Source organism: Prionailurus bengalensis, chromosome A2 (assembly GCF_016509475.1).
Source record: "Prionailurus bengalensis isolate Pbe53 chromosome A2, Fcat_Pben_1.1_paternal_pri, whole genome shotgun sequence".
NCBI classification, from domain to species: domain Eukaryota; kingdom Metazoa; phylum Chordata; class Mammalia; order Carnivora; family Felidae; genus Prionailurus; species Prionailurus bengalensis.
Window position 1 is genome coordinate 103,895,829 of NC_057348.1, and position 27,155 is coordinate 103,922,983.

The 27,155-nt window shown below is 39.0% G+C and overlaps 1 pseudogene; it reads left to right on the forward strand.

Annotated features, from left to right (window-relative positions):
* Positions 1 to 25,057, forward strand: part of LOC122488275 — a 48,739-nt pseudogene extending 23,682 nt beyond the window's left edge.
* Positions 25,058 to 27,155: the final 2,098 nt, after the last annotated feature.

Genomic DNA, 27,155 nt, shown 5'->3' on the forward strand with positions numbered 1-27,155 from the left:
CATGAATTTCCTCCACAGCATGCTGAGTGCACTATCTCCAGCCTCTACCTAGCTCCCAACATGGACAAAATTATTTTCTTACAACAGTTGATTTGAGTGTTGGATTGCTGTAATTGTTTTTAGCCTTTTCTAATACTGAACTAAAATCAACTTCCTTTGATTTCCACCCTGCTAGACTTTTTTTTCCTGTTTCCTTTTCTTTCTTCTCCATTCCTCTCACTTCCTTCCTTCCTTCCTTCCTTCCTTCCTTCCTTCCTTCCTTGTAGAATGGCTCTAAATGCCAGAACGGTCTGGCATTTAAAGTTTAATTGAGAAATCAGTGTGTGGTGTAAGGCATATGAGTGCTTAAATGTGCTATGTGAATGATCATTTGAACTGGGTCTTTCAAACAATGCAAAGAGGGTAAAGAAAAAAGTGAAAATATTTCATTCCCCTCACCCCTCATTTGTTGTGTTTTTAAGCACTCCCAACACATTGTTTTACTTATCTGTGTGAAATAGAGATCTCAGTTTTGGACTAAAGTGGAATTCAAACATGAATGGGCATGATTGCCATCTGGTAGGTGAGTCTATGAGAAGGGCATTTGTATTTCAAAAAGTGAGGTGGTGTGAGGGGGGGGGCGTTTATGAAAAAAGTGGTTTGCTTTGCTTGTGCAGTTGATTTAGGAATTGAGACATAGAGAGCAAGAATGGCATTTGCCTGTCAGTCTGTTCCTACATGAGTCTATGGAGCTGCAACCAGAGGTAGAGGAACTCTTTGCATAAAGGACTCCATGAAATATGGGACTCCATCTGGGACTCCATGAAACCTGATAGTGCCTTTGGCTTCACCATGAGTTACAAAGTGTGAGTCAGGGAGAGAGGTGTTACCACTGTATCCCTTTGAGTCCCTGGAGGTTTACTGGTCTGAGAGTTTTTGGCAGTGGCACTTTTGCTCTGGAAAAATTGCACTGATGGAGTTAAACAGGCAAAGTGAGTGATTCAAGACCATCGTAATAGGGGAGTAAGACTGAAACTCAACTGCACTGAGACAAAAGACGAGAGAGTTTTTAAACCCTGGGGTGAACTTGTGGAAAGTAGCTAGAGGATGTTAGTGGGGAGGTTAGTCTATAATAGTGGTGAGTCCATCTGTTTTTGTTAATTGGCACTTATCAAGGTCAGGCTCCTACACTCCCACAGACAGGGAAACAGGTGCCCTATCTTTTGGGATGATTATATTTCAAAGAGATGGCTCCCAAGTCCTATAGAAAGACTTTCCTGGTTTGTAAAACTGGCAAGAGGCTGGGAGAAGATTTACATCTCAAAGGGGCAGGAAAGAATTTATAATTACAAGTCTTCTAAAGTGAATGCCCTAAGAAAAGGGAAAGAGAGGGTGGGGGGCTAGAGTCAAGAAGAAGCCTGTCTGAAGTTTAGTCAAGCTGAGGGGCTGGTAAGGCCAATTTGGTCAGACATCCACATTGTCATGGGAAACAGCTATACGAGTGGTCCTGAGAGGCACTGCCTTCAGGTGGTTTCAAGAGAGTGGGCATCACTGAAAAGACAGAGCTTGAAGACAGTGAGAGAACAGCTTGTGATAACTTGCGAGACACCCTCGAAACTCCTGGATGCATGTGGAGGGGTTTGCAAAGGGCTGAGAGTATGTGTAACAATGGTAGGAGGCAAGACCAGTGAAATCTGAGTTATTACCATTAAAAGCATCCTACAGATTGCCAATAACTGGCAAGGCCTGAGGAAATACTGATTACTGCAATAAAACATTTCAGACTGACTTTAAAATTACTATGCTCTTCAGTACTAGAGTGCTTCTCTGTCCTTCATTATCTGAATGCTCTGGGAGAGCAGAAGTGGCATTGATAGACAGCTAAAAGATCTGAGTTTTTGTTTTGTTTTGTTTTTTGCTTTTATTTTTATTCTACCTTTTATCAGCTAAATGAGCTTGTATGAGTCACTCATATTTCTTTTACTTCTTTATCAAGAAATTGGTTATAATATATCTACTTCATATGGTTGTTATCAGGATGAAATCAGTGTATGCCTTCAGTAAGATGCCTTTCTTTTGACCTCTAATGTTGCATGCATGACTTAAACACAGCCTTAATGTGACCCTAAGTAGGACTATTGTAGCTTTTCATAATCAGATCACTTCTCCTATTCTTTGTTTATGCAAATTTATTCCAGTTCCCATCAATTTCAGCAGCACATGCATGTTTTAAATAGTTTTTTTTTTCCTATTTCATCTGCCATGCTTTATCTATCTCCCAGCTTACCAAGTGTTGGACTTGGGCTTCCTTCGTGTCTACATAATCCATCTCGCAGGAGGGCCTTTAAGAAAATGTAAGTCAGAAAGAATCTTGCCCCATACGCTCCCACCTGAACACACATGTCACTATTTGCTTGTCAGTGTTTTGGTGTTTTGTTAGTGGTTTTTATGTTCTTTATGCATCTGCTGGAATCTGTCCAAAGTATACTATGTAGCCATAAGCTGTTGGATGCCATTATCTATTATGATCAATGATCCAGTTTAAAGAACATCTAAAGAAGATGCCAAGGAAAAGTGTGTAATCTTTGATAGAAAATGTGGGTGTTGATAAAAAAAAATCATTGTTTGATGAGTAAATTAAACATTTGCTTATCAGAAAAAAAAAGAAATTCCTAAGTTCAAAGGAATTGCTTATTTTTTCATTAAATCCTCAGGATAAAAAAATAACTATTTTGAGAGGACTGTCTAAAGATGCAGTCACAGTTACTTTGGTAGCTGGCCCTTGTTCTGTACTAATTTAGTCTGAACAAGACCCGAGTGTGTGCTATTCTTTGGCTTTATAGTCCTCTAACCATAGGCACTGATGGCATTCATGATTATGGATTAAATAGGGCCAACTCTTGTCAGTAATTTGTTAGAAAAGTCCCACAGAGATACCCATGGTGCTGCTGAACAATGATGTTGGTAGTGTGTTGTTTTGCTTTAGGAAAAGCTATAGCATTCCAACATGAGATTCAATGCCTGGTTCTGGAAGCCTCCTCTCTATTTGATGTAAATTAAGCCCTGAGTACACTCTGCCTGGTATTGCAATTAGCTTCTGCGGCCTGACCAAATTCTAATGTGTGCAATTGCAGATTACTTACCACTGGATAAGAAATACACTCCGCCATAGCCTAGCTTTGTTATATAATTTTGCCTGGGGTTGTTAAATCACTGTTGCATTCTGACACTGTGTGTAGCCAGTGGGCTTTTAAAGATTTCAGCATGAAAGGCTCTCAAGAAAACATGAAAATCTTTTAACATAAGGTTATCTCCAGGAGACTACTTTTTGGTTTAGTTATGTGATTATATTTGAACAAATGTATTTTTCTTCACTTCTACTCAGTGTTTTTTAAATCGATGGACTTTCACGATAGGTTTTCAGATCTTGTGCTTTCAATATCATTTTTAGGGGGTAGAAGTTTCAGAGTGAGATACTAAGTGTTTTGTGAGATGAATAAATTAAAATATCAATTAGACAACATTTTGCTGATCTGATTTTTTTCTGGAAATACAAATATTAGAAAACTGGTATTCTTAAGAGAAAATAAAATTTTTGGAGGGTAGCTGCTGGATAGTCTAATATTTTACCTACTGATGAAGTCACATTTTGAAGAAAGTATTAATTGAGGTGCAGTTGGATTCTTTGTGAGGGGGCAACAAAGGGCTGCTTGGTTAACACCAGGATCAGCAAACTACAGCCCACAGGCAAAATCAAGCCCACCAACTCTTTTTGTAATCAAAGTTTCAATGGAGTATGGCCACACCCATTTATTTATGTATTTCCTATGTCTGCTTTTATAGAGACTGTATGGCCTAAAATATTTATAGCTGGCTGTTTCTAGAAAAAGTTTGCCAAGGTGCCTGGGTGGGTCAGTCGGTTGAGCGTCCAACTTCAGCTCAGGTCATGATCTCATGGTCTGTGAGTTCGAACCCTGTATCGGGCTCTGTGCTGACAGCTGAGAGCCTGAAGCCTGCTTCAGATTCTGCATCATCTTCACACTGCCCCTCCCCCTCTCCCACTCTGCCTCTCTCTTTTTCAAAAGTAAATAAATATTACAAAAAAAAGTTTGCCAACCCCTGGTTATACCATTAACTTTATCTTGTTGAATCAGAATTGAGTGTGCGCATCCTCCAAACTATGGGAGAATCAAACCACATATTTGACAAACAGTATAACCTAGGACTTTCCCTTCCTTTGGACTCTGGTTAGACATTGATGGCAACTGCAGGCTTCCCTTTGTCTTTCCTCTTTCTCAAGGTACTGGACCCTAGCTTTCATTTGTAATTGTGGCACCAGTAATTTGGAGTTGATAAACTATTGTTGGACTGATGGTGTGTATTTTTACCCAAATCATTGGAGTTATGTTTTGAACCCAATGAAAACATTATGTGTTTTGCAGCAGCTTCACATTTTAGGTGGCCTGTTTAGAACTACCCTTGTACTATAATTTGTTACATTATAAAGTAGAAAAACATACTTCTCTTTTATCGTTGGCCCAAGCTGGTCACACGTCCTTTTCTAAAACATTACTATAGACTTGATCAGAATTGTTACCTGCATTTTGGAATAGGCTTACTTACCCCTGCATCACTTGGGAGATGGAGGGACACTGAGAATGCTTATTCTCCTTTGGCCCCTCCAGAACTACCCATTCTTCGTCTATTTTATCTCGAATTCTTCCAAAAGCAGAACTTGAGAAAATGAATACATGAAGGTAGTTATTTTGGGATATGATGTTAGGGAACACTAACTGGGGACTGAGATTAGTAACACCGGGAAGGAGGTGAAGCTAATCCAAGAATGGAATTATTGAAGTTGAGTGTTAGTTACTGTTATGAACGACTGGGGCTCAGTCTAGCTAAAAATTCTCTGAAGAACTATGTAGTTCCACTCCCAGAATGGTTTGCTCAAGACATGGAAGAGGATATATTTATTGACTGGCTTCCAATCCTGATTGGTTAAGGGTTGCCCCAGCAGCCACTAACTACCTTGCATGTACACTTTTGAGTATGCTGCAGCATGGATAGGCAGTCTAGTTTCACGTAGGGGTCTCACCCAGTGAAGGCAAAAGATTGCGAGGAATAAGAGATAGCTAAGTCCAGGGGCTATTGCTGCAGCTGGTTGACATAGAAATGGCCAGAAGAGAGTAGTGGGCCAGGGGAATGTGAGACAGAACATAAAAGATGTATGTCTCACTGCCCTTCTTAACCTGCTCCATGCCTCAGAGGGCTGATCTCTGTGGCCTAGATCATCTGAGCTCCCTTGCCAATTTGACTTCTCATTGAGTCTTGGTACTAGGAGACATGACCAGAGATCTGAAGGCAGGAAAATAGAATGGTTGGGGTATTTATTTCCCCTGCTTCTTCCCTCCCTGTACTGCCACTGGATGCAAATCCAACTGGGTAGTGCTGCTTCTGAGGTTCCAGCTCTCTTTCAGTTTTGGTATTGCCATTCTCTTTATACCAAAAGCCACAGATACTTCCAGGAGGCCTTCTCCCACAGCTGTTGCTCTCCCTTGGATACAATAACCTCTTGTCCTTTTTTTTCTTCAGGCCTAGAGTAGGTTTTTAGTTTTCTGCTGCTGCTGATCCTTGGATCCTGCCCAACCACTCTAAACAGTCTTTTCATTAAACTTTCATCTGTTTAATCCTTTGTGCTTTGTTTTCAATCTAAATAAAATTGAGATTCTGTTAGCAGTAAAGAAGGGGGAAGTGTTTTTGGGGTTGGCATTAAAGAGCATCCATTATTCCTGTTATAAGGGCCAAGATCAACAGAAAGCTTGCCACCAATGTAATGACTTCAGTACACTTTGAAAAATAGCATAGAGATTAAATTCCTATTCTGGGACAGTTTTCATCTTCAATGGCCCCTATTTCCACATTTTGGATTATTGAACTGAGGCAAATGCTATATTTTAAATGCTGTATTTTAAATTTTCATTGCATTATTTTTTCTTCTTATAACATTACTGTTTTCTTTTCAGTGTAAAGAATTAAAATAATGCAAAAAGGTTTAAAGATGAAACTGAAAATCTCCTTTAATTCAACCTCCCACAGAGAAATATTAATATATTGGTATGTTTTCCTTCAAACATTCCTGAATGGAACTATAAAATAAGTCAGCACTTCCATTTTATGTGTGGAAGGAGGACACAGAAAATATGTAGGTGGGGGAGAGTAAAGGAGAATTAAGTCACTTTGTTGCTGGGCAAGCACCAAGTTTAAATATCTCTTATTATTCAAGGATGCACAAACAAGAAAAAAGAAAATAGAAGGAAAAAAAAGAAAAAAAAGCAGTAAATATTTATAATTTCCCCCCCAAAACATAAGTCAACAATCAAAGGAAGACCATGCTTTTCAAGAACATTTTCTATGGTTAAATACTTGTGGCAACTTAAATGCCATCATGGGGATATGGATAAATGAATTATGGTGGGTTAATTCAGGTGTGCTTGCTCATTACTTTGAGAACAGTGTTAAATTTTTGAGAACAATGTTATTTCAATGAATGGATATGATAGCCATTCTGTGATGCATATGAAGTATTTATAAGCATGTTAAGATATTTGTTCAAATGCTATTTGTGCACTACTTTGAGAACAGTGTTATATGTCATACTTTAATAGAATGAGGTAGACTACTATATGATAATATGAAATGATCTTCAAGATGTATTAAGTGAAAAAATCAAGGCTAACATAAAATGATCCCATTTGTATTAAAACCAGAAAACATAGGGGCACCTGGGTGGCTCAGTTGGTCAAACATCCAACTCTAGATTTTGGCTCAGGTCATGATTTCATGGTTCATGAGTTTTAGTCCTGTGTCGGACTCTGTGCTGACAACGCAGAGCCTGTTTGTAATTCTCTCTTTCCCTGTCTCTCTGCCCCTTCCTTGATCTCTCTCTCTAAATAAATAAACTTAAAAAAAAAGCACAGAAAACATAAATATGCATTTACATGCTCTTGTATACATAAAATATTTCTGGAAGGAAATGAAAAATTATTAACAAGTTTTGATTTTAGGAAAGGGGTAAATATTTGGGATGAGAGATTTGCTTTTAATTATATATATTTTTGTCATGTTTGATTGCTTTTTCTGTTCACATATTACTTATTCAACTGGAGGAGATTACTTGAGGGAACAAAATCACATTTTAATTGTGTACTCAATTAACTTTCAGAAGGCACAGAATCTCTGAAAATGAGAGAAGAAAGAGGATATAAAAAAAGTAGAAAGGGGTTTCTACACAGTTGTAAGTAAAAAGGGAACTGACAAGAAAAGTTTAAATTGGAAAGAAATTTAAAATGTAATGAGGAAATTAAAGCATATGTTAGAGTACAGATAAAAATCATTTCTTAAGAGAAATAATGGTGACTTGAAAGACTTCTTTCAACAATTTCCCGGAATTCATAAGATAAGAATAAGAAAAAAGGAGAAGATATTAACAAGAAAGAAGAGGACAGGTGTATAAGGCAAAGAAGAGAAGTTCAACCTACAGAAAATTGTTCTTCCAAGAGAAGAGAAAAAAATTGAACAGAGCAACATCAGGAAATAATGGCGTAAAACCTTCTTGAGGTGAAGAACATCCTGCAGCAGCACATAAAAATTGGGCAAAAGAAAAACAACATTTAGACATATTCTAGTGAAATTTCTGAATTTTAACAGGAAATAAAGAATCTTCAACGAAGAAGGAAAATGCAGTGAGAACTGAAAATGTAGTGAAGCTGATCTTAATCCAGCATAATAATGAACATTAGATGTCAGTGGAGTAATGTCTACAGAATTTTAAAGTAAGTAAAAATAATTTGAGATCTAACCCTGAATTTCCTGTTTAGTCATGGTAACTATCATGTATAAAGAGAGACTTTTTATTTAGTATATATTGATGTACTTATCATGAACTTTAGAAAATATACCCCACATATTACTCCTGATGAAAAAAGATTACATTAAGATACATTTAAACCAGACAAGATTTTAAAAATAATTTTATTTTTAAAGAAAATAAATGTTTTTCATCCTTTCTTCTCCTGAAAGGATGAAATAGACATGTTTCTCTTTATTCTTCCTGCTAAGTACAAACTTCCTGCACATTACATATAAAACAACTATAAGAAGACTTTGAAAGGTAGAGAGAAGTCACTAACTGACGATCTTGGGACCCAAGAAATAACACAGTGCTAAATTCCCTTGGATTTCCTCTTTGCCTCATACATCCCAGATTTGGAGCTAAAGAAGCCAGCAACCCAGAAAAACCAATGGATACAGATTTAAAAATCCCACCAAAAGCTTCTTCCTTCTAGTCAAAGGACCAGGTAAGGGGAAGCCTAAAAATACTGAAAACTTTTAGACAATAAACACTCTATTATAACAAAAAAACTCAGAAATTCTCTGACCTCTCTCTCACCCATGACACCAAAGTTTGAGTGGGGATCCTAGACTTCTGTCCTTGCCAGAATGGGACAAGGTTTTCATTCTTTAGGTCAGGGTGGTGTCAGAGAAGGCTGGGTAAGGGCCCAAACTTCCATATCTGTTGGGCAGTAGTAAGGAGGCCTCACACACTCTGCTGTGCCAGTGGAAACCACATAGAAATCTTGGACTTCCAACCCAGTGCAGTAATGAAGCACTTCTACTCCTCCTTCTGGAGTAGTGTCAGAGGACATCTAGAATGGAGTCAAGGGTCTCATCACTTCCCAGGTTAAGAAGGCCACTCATATTTCCCATGACGTCAGTTGAGACCACAATGAACAATTTTATACACATAAATTTGATAGTTTATATGAATGGACCAATTCCTCAAAAAAGCAAATTACCATAATTCACCCAGTACAAAATAGATAATTTGAATAGCTCTGTAACTATTAAAACATTGAATTCATTATTTTAAAACATTCTAAACAGAAATCTCCAAGCCTAGATGGTTATCCTGGAGAATTCTACCAAACGTTCAAGGAAGAATTCACAGCAGTTGTATACAATCTCTTCCAGAAATGAGACAAGAGGAAAGTATATCCCAACTCATTTTATGACACTAGTATTACTCTGATAAAAAAAAAATTAGTCAAGGGGTGCCTGGGTGGCTCAGTCAGCTAAGCATCTGACTCTTGGTTTTGGCTCAGGACATGATCTCACAGTTCATGAAATTGAGTCCTGAGTCAGGCTCTGTGCTGACAGTGTGGAGCCTGCTTGGGATTCTCTCCTCTCTCTGTCCCTAACTCCCACTCTCAAAAATAAATAAATAAGCTTAAAAAATTAGTCAAAGACAGTACAAAAAAAGAACTATAGACCAATCTCCTTCATGAATTTAGAGGCAAAATTCTTAACAAAATATTAGCAAGTAGAATTCAGCTAAATATAAAAAAATTATGCATCATGAATAAGTGGGATTTGTTCCAACAGTGCAAGGCTGGTTTAATATTTGAAAATTAACCAGTGTAATCCACCATATTAACAGAATAGACAGAAGAAATTACATGCCTATAGCAAGCAATGCTGAAAAAGCATTTGTCATAATTTAGTACCTATTATGTCAAAAAGCACTTTACATAATTCAATACATATTTACCACAAAGACTTTCAGAATAAATAGGAATAGAATGGAGCTTCTTAAATTTGATAAAAATCATGTACAAAAATCCTACAGGTAATATTTTACTTGTGAAAGACTGAATATACTCCTCTAATATTGGAAGAAGGTAAAGAGATATCTACTCTCAACAATTTTATTCAATATAGTGCTAGAAGTTCTACCTAAAGCAAGAAGGCAAGAAAAGGAACTAAAAAGTATTAGATTAGAATGGAAGAAATGGAAATGGAATTAGAATGGAGGAAAAAGCCTGTTTCTGTTTTCAGAAGACATAATCATCTACAAAGAAATCTCAGAGAATCTACATAAAAACTCATGAAATTAGTGGGGCACCTGGGTGGCTCAGTCAGTTAAGCGTCTGACTTCAGCTCAGGTCATGATTTTGCAGCTCGTGGGTTCCAGCCCCACGTCGGGCTGTGTGCTGACAGCTCAGAGCCTGGAGCCTGCTTCAGATTCTGTGTTCCCCTCTACTACTTGTTCTCTCTCTCTCTCTCTCTCTCTCTCTCTCTCCCAAAAATAAATAAATAAATAAAATAAGCATTAAAAAAACTCATAGAATAAGTGAGTTTAGTAGAGTCACTAGAGAGGCATAGAAAAATCTATTTTATTTCTATATACTAGCAATGACCATGTAGAAATCAAACTTAAAAATAAAATACCATTTAAATTTGCTCAAAAAACCCCAGAGAAAAATAGTTAGGTGTAAAACTATCAAATCTATCAAAATGTGAACAAGACTTGAATACTAAAAACTACATTCTAAATCCAAACATTCAATGCTTTCATAAGAATGCTGATGAAAGAAATCAAATATTACCTAAATAACTGAAGAGATGTACTGTGTTCATGAATTGGAAGACTCAACATAGTAAAAATGTCAGTTCTCTACAGATTGATGTACAAGGTTTTCTTTAATATCTTTAATTTATTTTTGAGAGAGTGCAAGTGGCAAGAGGGGCAGAGAGAGAAGGACAGAGGCTCCAAAGCAGGCTCTGCACTGACAGCCGCGAACGGATGTGGGGCTTGAACTTATGAACCAAAGATCATGACCTGAGCCAAAGTTGGATGCTCAACCAACTGAGCCACCCAGGTATCCCTTGATATACAGGTTTAATCAATTCCTTTCATAATCCCAGACATATATTTTGTAGATACGTGCAAGGTTATTAGACTTTTTATTTATATTATTATTCTTAATTAGTTATTTATTTTGAGAGAGAGACAGCATGAGTGGGGGAAGGGAGAGAGAAGGAGAGAGAGAATCCCAAGCAGGCTCCACACTGTCAGTGTAGAGCCTGACGTGGGGCTCAAACACATAAACCAGAGATCACGACCTGAGCCGAAACCAAGAATCGGACACGCAACTGACTGAGCCACTCAGGTGCCCCAAATTTTATTTTTAAGAGAGAGAGAGAGAAAGAGAGAGATGCCTGTGTGGCTCAGTCTGTTAAGCCTCTGAATTTGGCTCATGTCATGATGTCATGGTTTGCAGGTTGGAGACCCAAGATGGGCTCTGTGCTGACAGCTCAGAGCCTGGAGCTTGCTTCGGATTCTGTGTCTCCCTCTCTCTCTCTGGCCCTCCCCCACTCGCTGTCTCTCTCTCAAAAATAAATAAACATAAAAAAGAAAGAGAGAGGCAGAGTGTGTGTGTGTGTGTGAGAGAGAGAGAGAGAGTGTGTGTGCTTGCATGTACACAAGTGGGGGAGGGGCAGAGAGAATCTCAAGCAGATTTTACACCCAAGACAGAGTCTTACACAGGACTCTATTACACGAACCATGAGATCATGACCTAAGCCAAAATCAAGAGTCGAACGGTCAACCAGCTGAGCCACCCAGGCACTCCAAGCTTACTCTACCTTTTAAATGGTTAAGTCAAAGAACCAGAATAGCTAGAACAACTTGAAAAACAATAAATTAGGAGGAATCAGTGTACCCAATTTCTACAGCATCCTGACTGTATGTTATTGGCAGGATAGATACATAGATCAATGAACAGAATACAGAATTGAGAAATAGGCCCACACAAATATGCCTACTTGATTTTTTACAAAGGTACAAAAGCAGTCCAATGGAGGGAAACTAGTCTTTTCAACAAATGGTGCTGGAGTAAAGTGGATATCGATAGAAAACCAGATATATAAACCTTTGGAAAACCAAAAGTAATCTACTAGTTAAAAATAGAAGTAAAACAAAAAGTATGACCAATATAGCAAAACATGGGAGAAAAAAGAGTAGACATAAAAGAATAAGTCTAGCAAGTAGGGGGCATAAAACATGTTATATATATAAAAGGAATAGAGTAAGACCCAATATATAAATTATGATAATACATATAAGTGGGTTGACCTTTCTAATAAGAAAACAAAGATGTTCAAGTATAGTTAACAAACACATATCAAATAAAATTGCAAAAAAAATTCTAAAAAGGTAAATGCTAAAGAAGAGATATATGAAGAAGGAGTATTTCAAAGTAAAAGCTAGTAAGAAGATACATTAGGGAAACACAAACAGATATAAAGCACAGATAGTAATATTAACATCAAAGAAAATAGAATTCGTGGCAAAAACCATTAAAGGGGACCAGGAAGGTTTTTTTTTTTTTTTTGTATAGATGTAATAGTTATTAATTTGAATGTACTGAATAAAATCAAAATATATAAGAAAACACTAAAAATATGAGATTTTGAACACACCTCTCAGGTTTTTTTTAATGTTTATTTATTGTTGAGAGAGAGAGTGAGTAGGGGAGGGGCAGAGAGAGAGGGAGACACAGAATCTGAAGCAGGCTCCAGGCTCTGAGCTGTCAGCACAGAGACCGATGTGGGGCTCGACCCAGGAGCCTTAGAGCTGTGAGATCATGACCTGAGCTGAAGTTGGCTGCCCAACCAACTGAGCCACCCAGGTGCCCCCATACCTCTGAGTTTTGAACAGATCAGTCACACATAAGGAAAAGAACATTTTAATCAATTAATCGTAGCATTTAATAGTATAATTTATAACATTTATATTTATAATATATAATAAATATCCTATGTAGTATTATAGTATAATATGGTATATAAAATAAAATAATAGTGTCTGAATTAAATAATTTATAATATATTTAATTCAAACTCTATTTATTACTAACAGAGTATACATTTTTGTCAACCCACAATCAAACATTTACAAAAAAATTGAGAACTTATTAGTGCACAAAGAAACCATAAGTTCTAGAAAGCAGAATATAATGGGTACATTTTTGGCTCTAATGAAAATAAACCAGAAATTAATAATAAGGAAGCAAAATATCTCCAATTTTTTGTTTGTTAAGATTAAACAAACATTAATACAAACTGGTGTTCTGCAAACTCAAAGAGAAGTTCAAATCAGTTATTAGAAAAAAACAATGGCAAGGAAGTCGTTAAGTAAAAACATTAATGGCATCTTATCAAGCCTGCAATCAGAAGCAAATTCATAGTTTTACATTTTTTCATTATTAAACAAGAAAAAAATAAAGCAATTAACTCAGTAAATTCTTAAAGGTAAAGCCAAATAACAGGAAGTTAAGCAGGACCTTGTGTGTTCTGTTCAGAGCTGGGGGCGCAGGCCTGTGTCCTGAAGCTAGGACATGTGCTCTGTAAACATTTGTTAAGTTGATATGTGAATGAGTGATTAAGCAAATAAAAATAGAATTTGTGGAATAAAAAGAATATTAATAGAACTGAAAATCTATGACTTCCTAAAGAGGCTCAGTCTGCATTCTTCTTAAAAAAAAAAAAGTTTATTTATTTTTCCTGAGAGAGAGAGAGGGGGGCAGAGAGAGAGAGGGGCAGAGAGAGAGAGGGACAGAGAGAATCCCAACCAGACTCCAAGCTGTCAGCACAGGGCCCAATGTGGGTCTTGAACCCACGAACCTAAGATCATGACCTGAGGCAAAACCAAGGGCTGGACGCTCAACCAACTGAGCCACCCAAGTGCTCCATCAGGGTGCATTGTTGAAGAGGACTCCACCCTTTGCTCTAGGAAGGTGTGAAAATGGACAGAACGGTGCAAGTACCTGTTTCTAGGGCAAACGGGTGAGCCGAGCCAAGTGTGGTCTCAGATGTACGGGTGGGGGTGCTAGAGGCCTCATGGTTCATTTCTGGAATGTTCGGCACCTTCTAGGGGGAAATCTGTCACAGTGGGAGGTTTGTCTTAGAACCTATCCTGAACACGCAATTTTAAATAGGAGAAGGTTGTTATACTGCTGGGCCTGAGAAACGGAAGGAGAGGGAGGGTTTTCATTGCTACAGGAAAGAATGTAGAATCATTAAAGACTCATTTTGATTACTCACTTCCTTCCAGAAAAGAAAGAGCAACAAATAGTATCCCAAGCTAATGACACATTGTGAGGTATATTAACTGTAGAGAAAGTCACTTTTCACAGTTTCCTGTTTCAAGTCACTCTGACTGGCTGCTTTCACTTCTATGTGCAACATCCCCAAGTCTTCTGCTGTTGAGGGGAAATGATATATTTTTATCCATTATCAGTCCTTAGCTCTCAAAAAATTCCCATTCCTTTTACCTGTGAAAAAAATCAGCCAAATTGAAATGAAAGTCTTCAAATTTCAAAATATTGAATAATATAGATAATTAAAATTTCCTATCATAACCTGGCCTCCCACTTAAAAGAGCCCAACATACTCCTTTTGAATTAGATAGTATTTTTCAAGATCCTGTTTAGACTCCTAGTCAACCCCTCTAACTTCTCAGGTGCTTCACACAAAAGACTGGTTTGCCTTTTTGCTTTTGTTTGGAAGGTCACCTTTATCAGGGCTATAATTAATTCTTGCCAGGCTAATAGTGTTCCCTGTGATTCACACAGGTCTTAAGGGGAGAAAATTGATAATCTAATAACCATAGCAAAGTGAGACATCTTCACCTTCCAGACCAGGTATCTGGCTTTCTCTTTTTTGGCTTACAATGTGGTCTGTGGTTATGAGTGCTGCTAGCTGTAGGAGAAATTAAAAAAAAAAAAAGTTCCTTGGCTTTCTGCAGGTTAGCAGCATGTCCCGGTTTTCAAGTACAAAGTCAGATTCTGAGTCAGCCCATCCCTGTACCTGGAATCAGAGGCTTTTCATGCAATAAGATACAACAGCTTAGCTTGCATGAGGTTTTTGGGAAAAAGCCAAATATTCAAAAAACCATCTGCTTGCACTGCTCATAAATCACAGAAATGATTGCCCTTGATCTGCAGCCATTCCCCATTATAGAGGATATTGGTTTCCAAAAGATGTCACAGCATATTGAAATGAGACAGTCTCTTCCAAGCAGAAAATTCCTCTTCACAATTGCATGATATAGTGGAGTAGAATTATGTCATGTTAGCCCTCAAAGGCAGATAGGATCTCAGAGAAGATGCAGGTGGAGGAGTGGTTGTAAATTTTGCAACTAGCATAAAGAACAAGCCACTAACATTTTTTATGCTTTGCTCCAGTCAAATGTTGTAAGAGTTCGAAATGATTGGGAGCGATGAGTTGTATTTCTGAAGATGTCTTTTAACCAGGTGTCCGTCTTGTCACTCGTAATACTGTTTCTCACCAAGAGTGAAGACAACGGCAGTTAATAGAATGAGTATAAAGAATGACTGTACTGCAAACAGCCCTTGAAATCTAGACACCGTTATTATTTAGCACTTGGGGAGCCATCTGCAGAATACTTGGCATTGTGCAAAGCATAAGGGATGGCAGGACAGCTGGCCGATGGCTCTGATGATCTAAGTGAGGCACAACCTTCCGAGGAGCTGGCATGGCACATGCATGCTCCACTCATTTACCCTCTGTTGTAACAGCTAGTGAAGGACTGGGCCTGAAATCCACAAAGCATTGGGAAATTCCTACTTTAACACCCAGGGTTCATTCCAGCTGGGCTGATCTGACAGCATGTTTCTGGGTGATCTGTAGGGAACAACTTGCAGTAACAGGCTCATAAGTAGTATCTTTGTGGAGGAAACGGTTCCAATGGGGGTTCTCTTGTCCTAAGTTTACTTCAGCATCTGGCCTGAAGTCACTCATGTGGTGTATACCTATCTTGATTGACATGAAAATTCTATTGTTATTAAGTGGTGTTATGTGTCTCTGGTAAGTATTCAGATGGTCTTCAATAAGCAGTAAGTACTATGAGTGTTAACCAACCTTGATGATCATTTTTGGTTTAAATTTGTTTTTCATGATGGTCCTGTGAGATTTTATTGACCTGTTTTAGCTACTGAGGATGTTGGGCTATCTTATGTCTCATGCTTGGGACTGGGAAGTAGGGAAAAGTCCAGAGTGGGAGAGAAAAGAAGAAGACAGTGGATAAGCGAAAGATTTTGGTGTTTTACAGACTTGGGTTTGCATTCCAGTTCTACTGCTTAGGAAATACATGATGTTGGACAAGTTATATAACCTCTCTATGGCTAATTTTCTTCATTGATAATAATAATGCTACCTCATAAGAATGTTATGAGGAATGGGGCGCCTGGGTGGCGCAGTCGGTTAAGCATCCGACTTCAGCCAGGTCACGATCTCGCGGTCCGGGAGTTCGAGCCCCGCATCGGGCTCTGGGCTGATGACTCAGAGCCTGGAGCCTGTTTCCGATTCTGTGTCTCCCTCTCTCTCTGCCCCTCCCCCGTTCATGCTCTGTCTGTCTCTGTCCCAAAAATAAATAAACGTTGAAAAAAAAATTTTTAAAAAATAAAATAAAAAAGAATGTTATGAGGATTAAAATATATATATATATATATATATATATATATATATATATATATACAGCCAAATGAGTACTCAATAGTGGGTAGTTATTATTACTCCCATTCAAGAAAGTGATAATTCCAGGACAAACTCTGATAGAGTAAAGTTAGTGTCTGAGACAGAATTGAACAACCAAAGTGAAAATAAAGACTAGGGCAAGATCATTTCCTTTATCCCTCAATTCCTTATGTGTTTCATCAGTTCTTATGGGGATAGATTGTTCAGACCGAATTAATATTGAACATTCTGTGTGTGTGTGTGTGTGGGGGGGTGCATGTACACATGCATGTGCCTGTTTCTGTGTGTACATGCTTCAAGGAAAAGAAATAGGCTCTGTACCTGAGGGATGGAGATCTGTCTCAAGGACACATAGGAAGTAAAGAAATATTGGGAGCTCTTTGCAGCTACCTTGGGCGTCAAGAGCCTGGAATGAGGTTCCCAGCTGTTTAGGCTACAGCAGCAGCTCCAGTGACTGCTGTGTGTGTGAAGACTCAAACATTCATCATTCCTCAGAAAGATGCCCATTACCCACTGCCCCCGTGCTTTAGTGAGCACAATTGTCTTGGCTAAAGTTGTACCTTACCCTCCTCCTCTTGACTTTCAGAACAACTCGTTGTCTGCCTTCTATTGCTTCTCTCTGAGGACCAAGTCTCCAGTTGTCTTGTATGTACTCCAAGAACTTGCCTCCTTGGCATAGTTGAGTGATCCAAGGATGGACGCCTAAGCTGAGACAATGTTATTCTTTCTCACAGGAATTGCAAATTCAGGATGGATAGGTAGGGAGGAGCAGCTGAGTGTTGTTAACAGCCACCCTCCAGAGCAGGGTTTCTCAACTCTGGCACTTTGACATCTTGAGCTGGAAAATTTGTTGTGGGGGCTGCCCTATCTGAGCATTATGGGATGTTTAGCTGTATCCCTGGCTTCTACCCACTAGATGTTGGTAGCACACTCTCCGTACCCCTCTCTCCCCATCAGTGTGACAATAAAAAATGTATCCAGATCTTGCCAAATGTCCCTTTGGGAGGGAAAAGCACTTCTGGCTCGGAACCATCACTCTAGAGCAGTGCTAGAAAAGTGTGGCTTAAGGACTGACAGCGTCAGCATCATCTGGGAGCTACTTACGCATAGAAAATATTGTCTCTTACATCAGAACCAATGAATCAGAATCCAGTGGTAGAGTACCAGAAGATACATTTCACAAGGTTTGCAATGACTTTTATGCTTACTAAATTTTGAGAACCACTGCTCCATACTTTGTTATCCCAGGTGTGATTGGAGTGTCCACAGCCTCAGGTCATATGAGAGTTTGTTAGGAATACAGAATCTTAACCCACCCCAGACCCAGGTTCAGCATCACCTAGGAACTTGCTGTAAATGCAAATTATCTCTAATTGATTTTTATGTATATCAGAAACTCGGATTGGAGCCCAACAATCTGTTTTAATAAGCCTTCTAGGTGATTTTGATACAGATACCTTCAACAATGGCTGCGGATTGGAATCACCTTTGGGATTTTAAAGAATATTGATACTTGGGTCTTATTCCAAAAGATTCTGATTTTAACTCATTCAGGGTATGGACTGAGTATCAACACCAGAATTTTATAATTCTCTTGTAATTATCATGTGCAGGAAAACTCGAAAACCACCACCAAAGGCAGAGGGTCTTCAAACTCAACTGAAAATGTCTGGAGTTTCCATGGCTTCTTCACATCTCAAATCTTCATTGCTCAACCCCTATTTTAATTTGGGGGCCACTTCTATACTCTTCCAATAACGTTTTCAACTAAGCTAGCCAGAACCCATTTCTGTTGCTTACAACCTTAATAACCTCAACCCAAATAGCCATCATATAGGGGAGACATTGAGGTAGACTCTCAGGAAATCTATAAAGTCAGGTATTTGGAATTGGTCATTGGATTGTGTGTGTGAGGGGAAAGCACCCCAGTATATTCTGGGATAGAAAACTAGAAGTCTGTGATACACAGTCAGCCATGAGGGACACTGTTCAAAAAGTATCTTCCTGCCTGTAGCCATTGGGCAAAAGGTTGCAGCTAGAAGTCATTAGCTTGTAGTACTCAAAGGAGCTGAGGGATTGGTGCACTGGCTTGGACATGGAGGTTTGGGTAAGCCATCAACAATAGCTTCTATATGGGTTCATTACACTGATGATGTTAAAGTGATGGGCCTCGGAGAACAGGAAATGGGGGATACCTCAGATGTTTGGGTTCAAGGGCTAGGAGATAATGCCTACAAAATTTCTGGGGCTTGATACTTTGACATTTCTATGGCATTAAAGATTTAGAGTATTCTGGGATATTATTTCTATTTTATTTTTTATTTCATTTTAATTTTTTTTTGAGAGAGAGACAGAGAGAGCATGAGCAGGGGAGAGGGGCAGAGAGAGAGAGGGAGACACAGAATCTGAAGCAGGCCCCAGGCTCTGAGCTGTTAGCACAGAGCCTGATGTGGGGCTCGAACTCATGAACTATGGGATCATGACCTGAGCCAAAGTCAGAGGCTTAAATGACTGAGCCACTGAGGGCACCCCTGGGATATTATTTCTAAAGTAAAGGGCAAGTGTATGTACCTGGTGTCTCCTACCATGGAGAAGGAGGCACAACACGGGGCACAGTGGTCTTCTACATATTCTGAAGATAGTTTATGATTATTTGAAAGAACATGTTGTGTATTGTCTGTGACCTATTTATTTGTTAATTTGAGTCAGCTTTTGTAGGTTTTACTGTGTAACAAAAGCCTTGAGAATCTGAATGGCTTGCAAAACTAAGCATTTACTTTTCCTTTCTTTGAATCACACATTGCCATGGCAGCTGTCCTACAGGTAGCAGGAAGGCTCAGGTGTGCTCTATGTCTTTTCATTGTAGGCCCAAAGCTGAAAGAGTGCCACCTACTTGGGATGTTCTCCTGGTGCAGGGTGGGGGCACAAGAGAACAATTCATACACGTCACATCTTAAAGTCTCTTTTAGGAACTGGAATACTGTCATATTCACCCATATTCCATTGACCAAAGCAAGTCATATGGTGGTGAAACCCACAGTCTGTGAGAGAAAGAAACACAGAGTAAAACATGGCAAGATAAGACAGAGAAAGAATTATAAATTTATCTGAAAATCTCCCAGACCAAGAGATTTGGCTCTTTCATAGTAAAGTTCATGTTGTTTTTTACTCAACCCTAATTACCCAGCAGTTCCAAAGGTACTGTTTGGAGACCAGGATGCACAACGGAGTCTGTGATAAGCCCTCATGGGACAATCCAGTCATGATCTCTAGAATTTGAGAGCAGAGCCATGCTCATCTTTCTAGGTAACTCCTCCTTTTTAAAGGGACTCTGGTGAAGACAGAATCCCTGCTCTGGGACAACTACAGGCTTTGAACTATTTATAAACAACTAATGCTATTTGATATACTTAGCTTGAAAGCTGGGTATAGCTAGTAATATTCCATCATCAAATCAGATACCAAAGGCATGAATAGTTTGTACAATCAGGTTGCACACGTTCCCATCATTCACATTGCCATGAGTTCCTCAGTTTATACCTATAGATAGTTTCATGTGTAGTTTCCCATAACACGTGGCTAAAGATAAAACATTCTCCTTGGCTCTCTGTAAAATACTGATATGAATTGGAAGTAGCCTGTTGTATTACAGCTCCAGATAGGAGTGGCCCTGAAAGATGGTGGAGAAAATTAAACCTCTCTCTGGCCAGAAAACCAAACATAACAATTTGCTATTTACTTTGCCTAGAAGGAAATTTGGCTTAAAATCAGGATTTTTATTGATTTTTAGGCGATTGTTTTTGTCTGACCCTTGTTGGGAAAGAGCAAGATTAGGATAGTGTTGACAAGATAGTTAAGGAATAGTTTGACTGGATCTCACAGAATGAGCATGGAGCATGAAAACAGTTGTGTCTCATTTATACCTTTCAGAAGACTTTCACTGTGGAAGAGACTCTTAGTTGTCAGGTAGACAGGATGGCCCATAGCTACCAGTCTTTTTCCGTTATTAGGCAGTACAGGTTTTAATCAGCCGGCTTATGAATAAAGCAGGCATGGTGGCAGAGATAGATGCTATACTTGCTATAGGCTTAACTTTGTGAATTTCACCTCACTAGATATGACTTGCCTAGTTAGTATCATTGCTGAGTGACCAATTTTTCAAGCAATGGCTTCAAATCCTGAACCACAATCTGGCACCAAACCTCAGGGGTGCTCCCTGGATACCCAGTAATTAGATCAACTAAACTGGGCACCTGTCATCAGTGAATAAATCAGATTCTTTCTTTTCTTTCTTTCATTTTCTTTCTTTCTTTCTTTCTTTCTTTCTTTCTTTCTTTCTTTCTTTCTTTTCCTATAAGAATACATATGCATGTTCTGGACTTATATTTCTTTTTCTTCCTATACTCGTCTTTTTTGAGTTTATTGAAGGTCATATACTCTATCAGAGTAAACATGTGACCCCTAAATTCACAGCTAAAGTAGTAAACAATGGGATGATACCCAAGGGATTACTGGACCCTATCATATGCCCTGTCATTCAGAAAATACTGGCCTTATAAGACGATTCAATGACCTAATAAAAACCCAGCTGTGACATGAGCTGGCGGTTATCACCTTGCAATTTTAGGGTGCTATTTTGTAAGATGAACTATTTGGTCTATATCTGTTATTGGCAGATTTGTAGAGGAAAACTCCAAGACATCCTTGGAACATCCTTATTTTTTTTTTTCTTTCTGAGAGTAAGTTATTCAAACTTTTCTTCACTTTTATGAAATAACTTGGTACATGTCCAACAAGCCACCTTCCACTTTTTTGCCTTAGTTTGTCAGTTGGTTTCAGTTGCTTGCAACCAAGGATTCTTTTTTTTTTAATATAATTTATTGTCAAGTTAGCTAACATACAATGTATACAGTGTGCTATTGGCCTTGGGAGTAGATTCCCATGATTCATCGCTTACATACAACACCCAGTGCTCATCTCAACAAGTGCCCTCCTCAATGCCCATCACCCACTTTCCCCTCTCCTCCTCACCTTCCCATCAACCCTCTGTTCTCTGTATTTAAGAGTCTCTTATGGTTTGCTTCCCTCTCTCTTTGAAATTATTTTTCCCCTTCCCTTCTCTGATGGTCTTCTGTTACGTTTCTCAGATGCCACATATGAATGAAATCATACGATATCTGTCTTTCTCTGACTTATTTCACTTAGCATAATACCCTCATGTTCCATCCATGTTGTTGCAAATGCACCCAAGGATTCTTAATGAATACACCCTACTACTAAAGTATGTTTCTTCTTCTTTTAAATAACTATAAGAGAAGCCATAATGATCATTTTCACTGAAGCAAATAAAATAGTTGACAATTTTTCAAAAATATGGTGGACATTTTAGTTGTACACTCAGTATCCATTCTTCTTTACTTTATTCCTAAAAGAAATCCTGATATTCTTTAAGAAAGAAAGGTGCCCACTTTTAAAACATGAATTGCCCAGCCTCTTCTGCTGCTGGGGATGACTAAAGAGAGACATAGCTCTAAGTAGATGCTGCTTTCGGAAAAGCATTTGAAAGGGAACAAGTAAGTCTTTCACCTTTTGCCCTCAGCATTTCCTTCTTTTCTCTTGCCTAGAATTCAGAGTGAGTTGAAGTTAGAGCATCTATCTTGTATCCCATGGATTAACAATGTAACGCAAAGCCACTTGCTGAGGATGACGTAGCAGAAGATAGGAGCTGAGACACTGATGTCATTGTGAAGTCCTTGGACTAACCACAGATTGCCAACCTCTGAACTTACTCTAATGAGAGAAGAGCTGAGACCTTTTTGATTAAACCACTATATTTTGGGTTCTGTTACATTTAAATGAAGGCAACATTGAATTGGCACACATAACTTCCCTTTTTATTAGAGTTTCAGGACAGAACAAAAACCTTTTTATTTCCATATAGATGACAGAGCTGTGCAGATTATTTGAGGCTGTTGAAAGAACAATTTATGGCCATTTTTTTTCTTTTTTAGAGATTGAAATAACTAATAACTTTCATTAAGATTGCTATGATTTTAGCTGACAAAAGGAACATAGATGAGGAATTTAGGAGAGGAATATGTTTTGATGTGCCAATTTCAGGCACATCTGCTTATCTTCAATTTATTTCCCAAACACAGAAATTACCTTATTTGTTAAAAGGTGCTATTTTTTCCCTGTTACCATTGAATTCTACCATCACCAGGGAATGTGCTCTTCCCTTTAGTGGTGCTGATGGCTTTGTGTTTTACCTTCAGCTCTGCAGAACTCTCTCCAGATTTCCTTGAGGAATATTCACATTTGCTTCAATAAGTAGTCCATTGTGAAGATTTTTTGCATGGCTAATTTAAGGGCCTTGTCTTTAGCTTCTCTAGTTCTCTTTCTTACTAAATAATCTTTGAGGTTTTATACATGACCATCTGTGGGTTTCCTGCATAAAATGCAGGATTTTATGTCACTGTATCTACCATGCCAGAGCACAGGAAGGTAAACTTTAAGAGCCCCAGGGTTGAACACTGAAATATTTAGGCCAAAATCCAGACAGAAATTTGAGTATCACAGTATCCTAGAGCTGGAGGAGGTCTTCAGGATCATGTCACTTAAGTCCCGATGTCAAAGATGCCTAGACAAAAGCTAAGAAGGCGAGAGGACCTACCCTACTCTGTAAGTAGAATCAGGAACAACGGAACCCTAATTTCTGATGTAGAGTTCTTTCTAGGGCCTTACACCTCTCTTTCCTTCTCTGTTCAGGTTGAGAAACCTCATACTTGGTTTCTCTTTGAACTTCCTCCCAAGTCACCATTCATTGCTATTCCTACTTCTTTTGAACCTTTCCCCCTTAAAGCAGGAAGCATTTGTATCTAGTTGTTCAGTCATAAGGTACTTTCTTTGCATGTGTCTGAAGTTGCTACCTAGAAGTCAGACACTGGCTAACACTGGGACACTCCCCTCCTGAGGCGGGATTGTGGAGGCTTCTTCTGTAGTGACAGCTCAGAGCTTTACCAAGAATTCTCATCCTAGGCATTTCCACCCCTCCTTGTATTTTAAGAACTTCTACATTAGTTCCCTATGGCTGCTGTAATAAAATGCCACAATGTTGGCTTAAAACAGCACAAACTTATTTTCTTACAGTTCTGGATGCCAGAAGTCTGAAATGGTTTTCACTGGGTTGAAATCAAGGTGCCGGCAGGAATGTGCACTCTTCTGAGACTCCAAGAGAGAATCTTGTCTTTGCCTTCTCTGGTGTCTAATGCCTGCTTGTCTTCCTTGGTCTGTGGCCCCTCCTTTCATTTTCAATCATATCACTCCACTCTCAGCTTCCATCTCCTTTAAGTGGAATTTCCCTCCACCTGTCTCTTTTAAGAACACTTGCTTCCATTAGGGTTCACTTGATCATCATGGGTAAACTTCCTATCTCAGGACCCTTAACTTAATCACATTTTCAAAGTCACTTTGGCCACATAGGTAATATTCAGTTTCCAGAGATTGGAGCCTGGATGTCTTTGGGGACCATTATTCATCTTACCACAACCATCCTCTCTCTTTTTGACCTTTATCTGGCCATTTGGTTGCATTGGGTACTGACATCTACATACACCTGAACACAGTGTACATCCCAAGATTAAGGTGCCTTCATAGGAAAATCAAAGTTTTAGCCTGCATTTTAAAATTTGTTCTGGGAAAGATAATTCTGTTGTGTGTTTCTGCCTTAGGAACAGAGAAAATGATACCAGCATTGGCGAGAGCAAAATGAGAAAGACTGAAGAACACTCTGCAGACATGGGGTGCGGAGCCTTGCCATGGTCCTGCTTCCATTCATGAACCCCATCTGAGTCTCTCCCCTTGCTGTGGTCTGCTGGTCAACCCTTTCTTGGTTTCTGTGAGATGCCTTCTCTGAACCACAAATTCTTTTCTTTCCTGTGAGTCCACTTTTGCCACTCTCAACCAAGAGTCTTAACAATTGCAAGATTAGAAAGACAGAGAGAGAATGTCGCTGTTCATGGGGTAGAGAACACAAGACCTGTAGGTAAGAACCTGACTTTGATTCCCTTGATATTGGGCAGCAGGAGGGTAATGACTGGGACTGGAGACAGAGCTACCAGGATGCTCTGTGAGTGTAATATTCTGGCTGTGGTAACTAGCTTTCAAATGTCTAGGCACTGTGTAGTGAAAGCAGATAATATGTGCAACCAAAGAGTAGGGAGGGAGGTATTTGTGGCCTTAACAGAATAGTTCTTTTGATTCCCTGAAGCACTATTACTTAATCTCTTGAAGATTCTATAGTTCAAGGTGTTCAAGCCAAAGGACAGGCATTTTATTACAGAAAGGCTATTAAGATGAAGGAAGGGGAGGACACGGTGAAGGTCCTTGCTCTCTTGAAAGTCTCTAATCCTGGATAACATCCTTGGAGTCACTTCAAAGACTTTATTTAGATCACGGAAAAGCAGCCTTCCAAGGTCATACAGCAGGCCTTCCTTGCTTCTCCCTCCCTGGAAATGGCCCCAAATTAAGCTGGTTTTAATGATCTTTTAGCTGGCAGCAGACAGCCAGCCAGAAGGAAAAATGGGGAAGAGGTGCCTGGGCAAAGTGGGCTGATAAAGGTGGAGGTAGTTTTGCCCCAGGTGGGCTGTGCCACCTCCCAGTCATCTCCTATGTCTAAAGTACAGGGATGGAAACCCATGCTTTTTTGAGCTTGATGACTGGAAATCAAGTTTTCTTTATTATATACTATATTATATGGCTATTATATATACTAATATATACTATATTATAGTCCTATAGTCACTATAACACATATAGTCTCACATTTTAGTGAGGGTTGAGAAACTTGTGAATTGAAGAGGAAAACTCAAGTGGGATATGCAATGTAGAGCCTGGGAGGAGAGACGCCCTGCCATGTAGTTCTAGGACACCATTATAAGCCCCCAAATGACTTGATTTATCAATTCTAACTAGCCAGGTTTCCCAAGAGGAAATCAACAATTCCCACCTAATGCAGAATGAATGAATTATGGCATCTAGGACATTGGAAAAATAAAAAGGATTCTCTCTCCTGTGAAACAAAAGGGTTGGAGATGATCGAGGTCTTTCCAGCAATAGAGGTGGGTAGGGGGAAAGAGAGAGAGTCAGGGACCTGGGGTACGTGCACGTGGCAGTGGGGATGCTGGATCCTGTTGAGGCATAGGTGAGGGAAGATACTATGGTGAGTTCAGAAAAAGGGAAAAGCCTCTGAAGGAAATGGAATAACAGTATAGTACACTCTCTCCTGGAGGAGATAATCCCTCTCGAATCAGTGTGCCCACTTGCTTCCTGTGAGGGATGAGGACTGCTCATTGCTAGGGTTGTGTTACAAATGTTAGCGCGACTGACACGACATCTCTTAATAAGGGGTGAGTCCTTCGTGTATTTTTGATGGTGCACCGGTGACACAACCCCTCTCAGTTAAGCAGAGAAACAGTGCAAGAGTAAATTGTCAATGACAATATCAGAGTCCTCACTCGGCTTCAGGGATTAAGTGAACAACAGCCTGGCCAGGCCCCGACATGGCTTTAGGCACCTTTAAAAAAAGAAAAAGAGCAACCAAATTAAAGCCACATATATGAGAGAGGGAAGCCTTTCGGCCCAGCAGGGAGATACCTTTGATTAAAGCTCAGTCTGACCTTCCTGCTTCATCTGTGCAGAAATTGAGACACGATTCCTAAATGGCAGGACTTTGCAGAATCATAATGAGCAAGGACCGGGATGCTTTGGGTAACATTTCCATCATCATTCCTGGAGTAGGCAAAGGTGAAATTCAGGGAGGGTCTCTGTTATTTGTTATCAAAAGAACAATGCACTCCTCTTCCCCCTGTTTCTTTTGTGCAAAGGCAGGATTATCTGCGGAACAAATAATTCATTCCTGGACACTTCAGATTGCTTTTCTGCACGGCTGAATTCTTAGGTTATTAGTGTTTAGTGGATGCCAATAGTTTGATGGGAAATCTTCTATTTGAAGGGTGATATGTATTAGTAAAGAATTCACTCTGGGAAAGCAACTCAAGCTTCAGAGACTTTAAAACAAAAACAAAACCCAATCAAACAAACCTGTTTCATAGTTAATGAGGGTAAAATAAACCAGAATTTTATTTTAAATTCTATTATGTTTCATTGAGTTACAGTTACTTAAATGGCAAAACGCCCAAGTAGTTTATGTGGTTAACTTGGCTTTCACATTAATGGTGTGGGATTAAAATAATTTCTACCATTTTGGAAAATACATCTATTACAGCATTGTCTTCCTACAAATTAAAATTAAAAAATTAATAAAATCTGGACTCTTACATTATTAATACCCTCCATTTAACTTTATTTTCTATAACTATATGAACTATAGTACCTAGCGCCCTTTTGGTACTTAGAAGATTAAAACATTGTAATATAATATTTATATTGGAAGCAAGGTCCTGGCGAAATTGTATAGATATTTTTGAAACTTGAGAAACAGTACCCTTATCCGTCATATTTTTACACTAAGGAGTATATGTTGCTATAAGATTTTGGTGAATATATACTCACCCAAGAGAGAAGGGTAGATTTTTCTGAAAGTCAACAATGCTTATTAAAAAGAAAATTTCTGCCAACTTGTGTAGAATGAAATTACAGGATCTCAAACAGCTTCTCCACTGTCAACCGTTGTCATTTAACATGCTTTTTATGCCATGTCAGGTCTGTGTTCCTGAAAATGGCGAACATGTGTCCAATAAAATCTCACCTGTGTC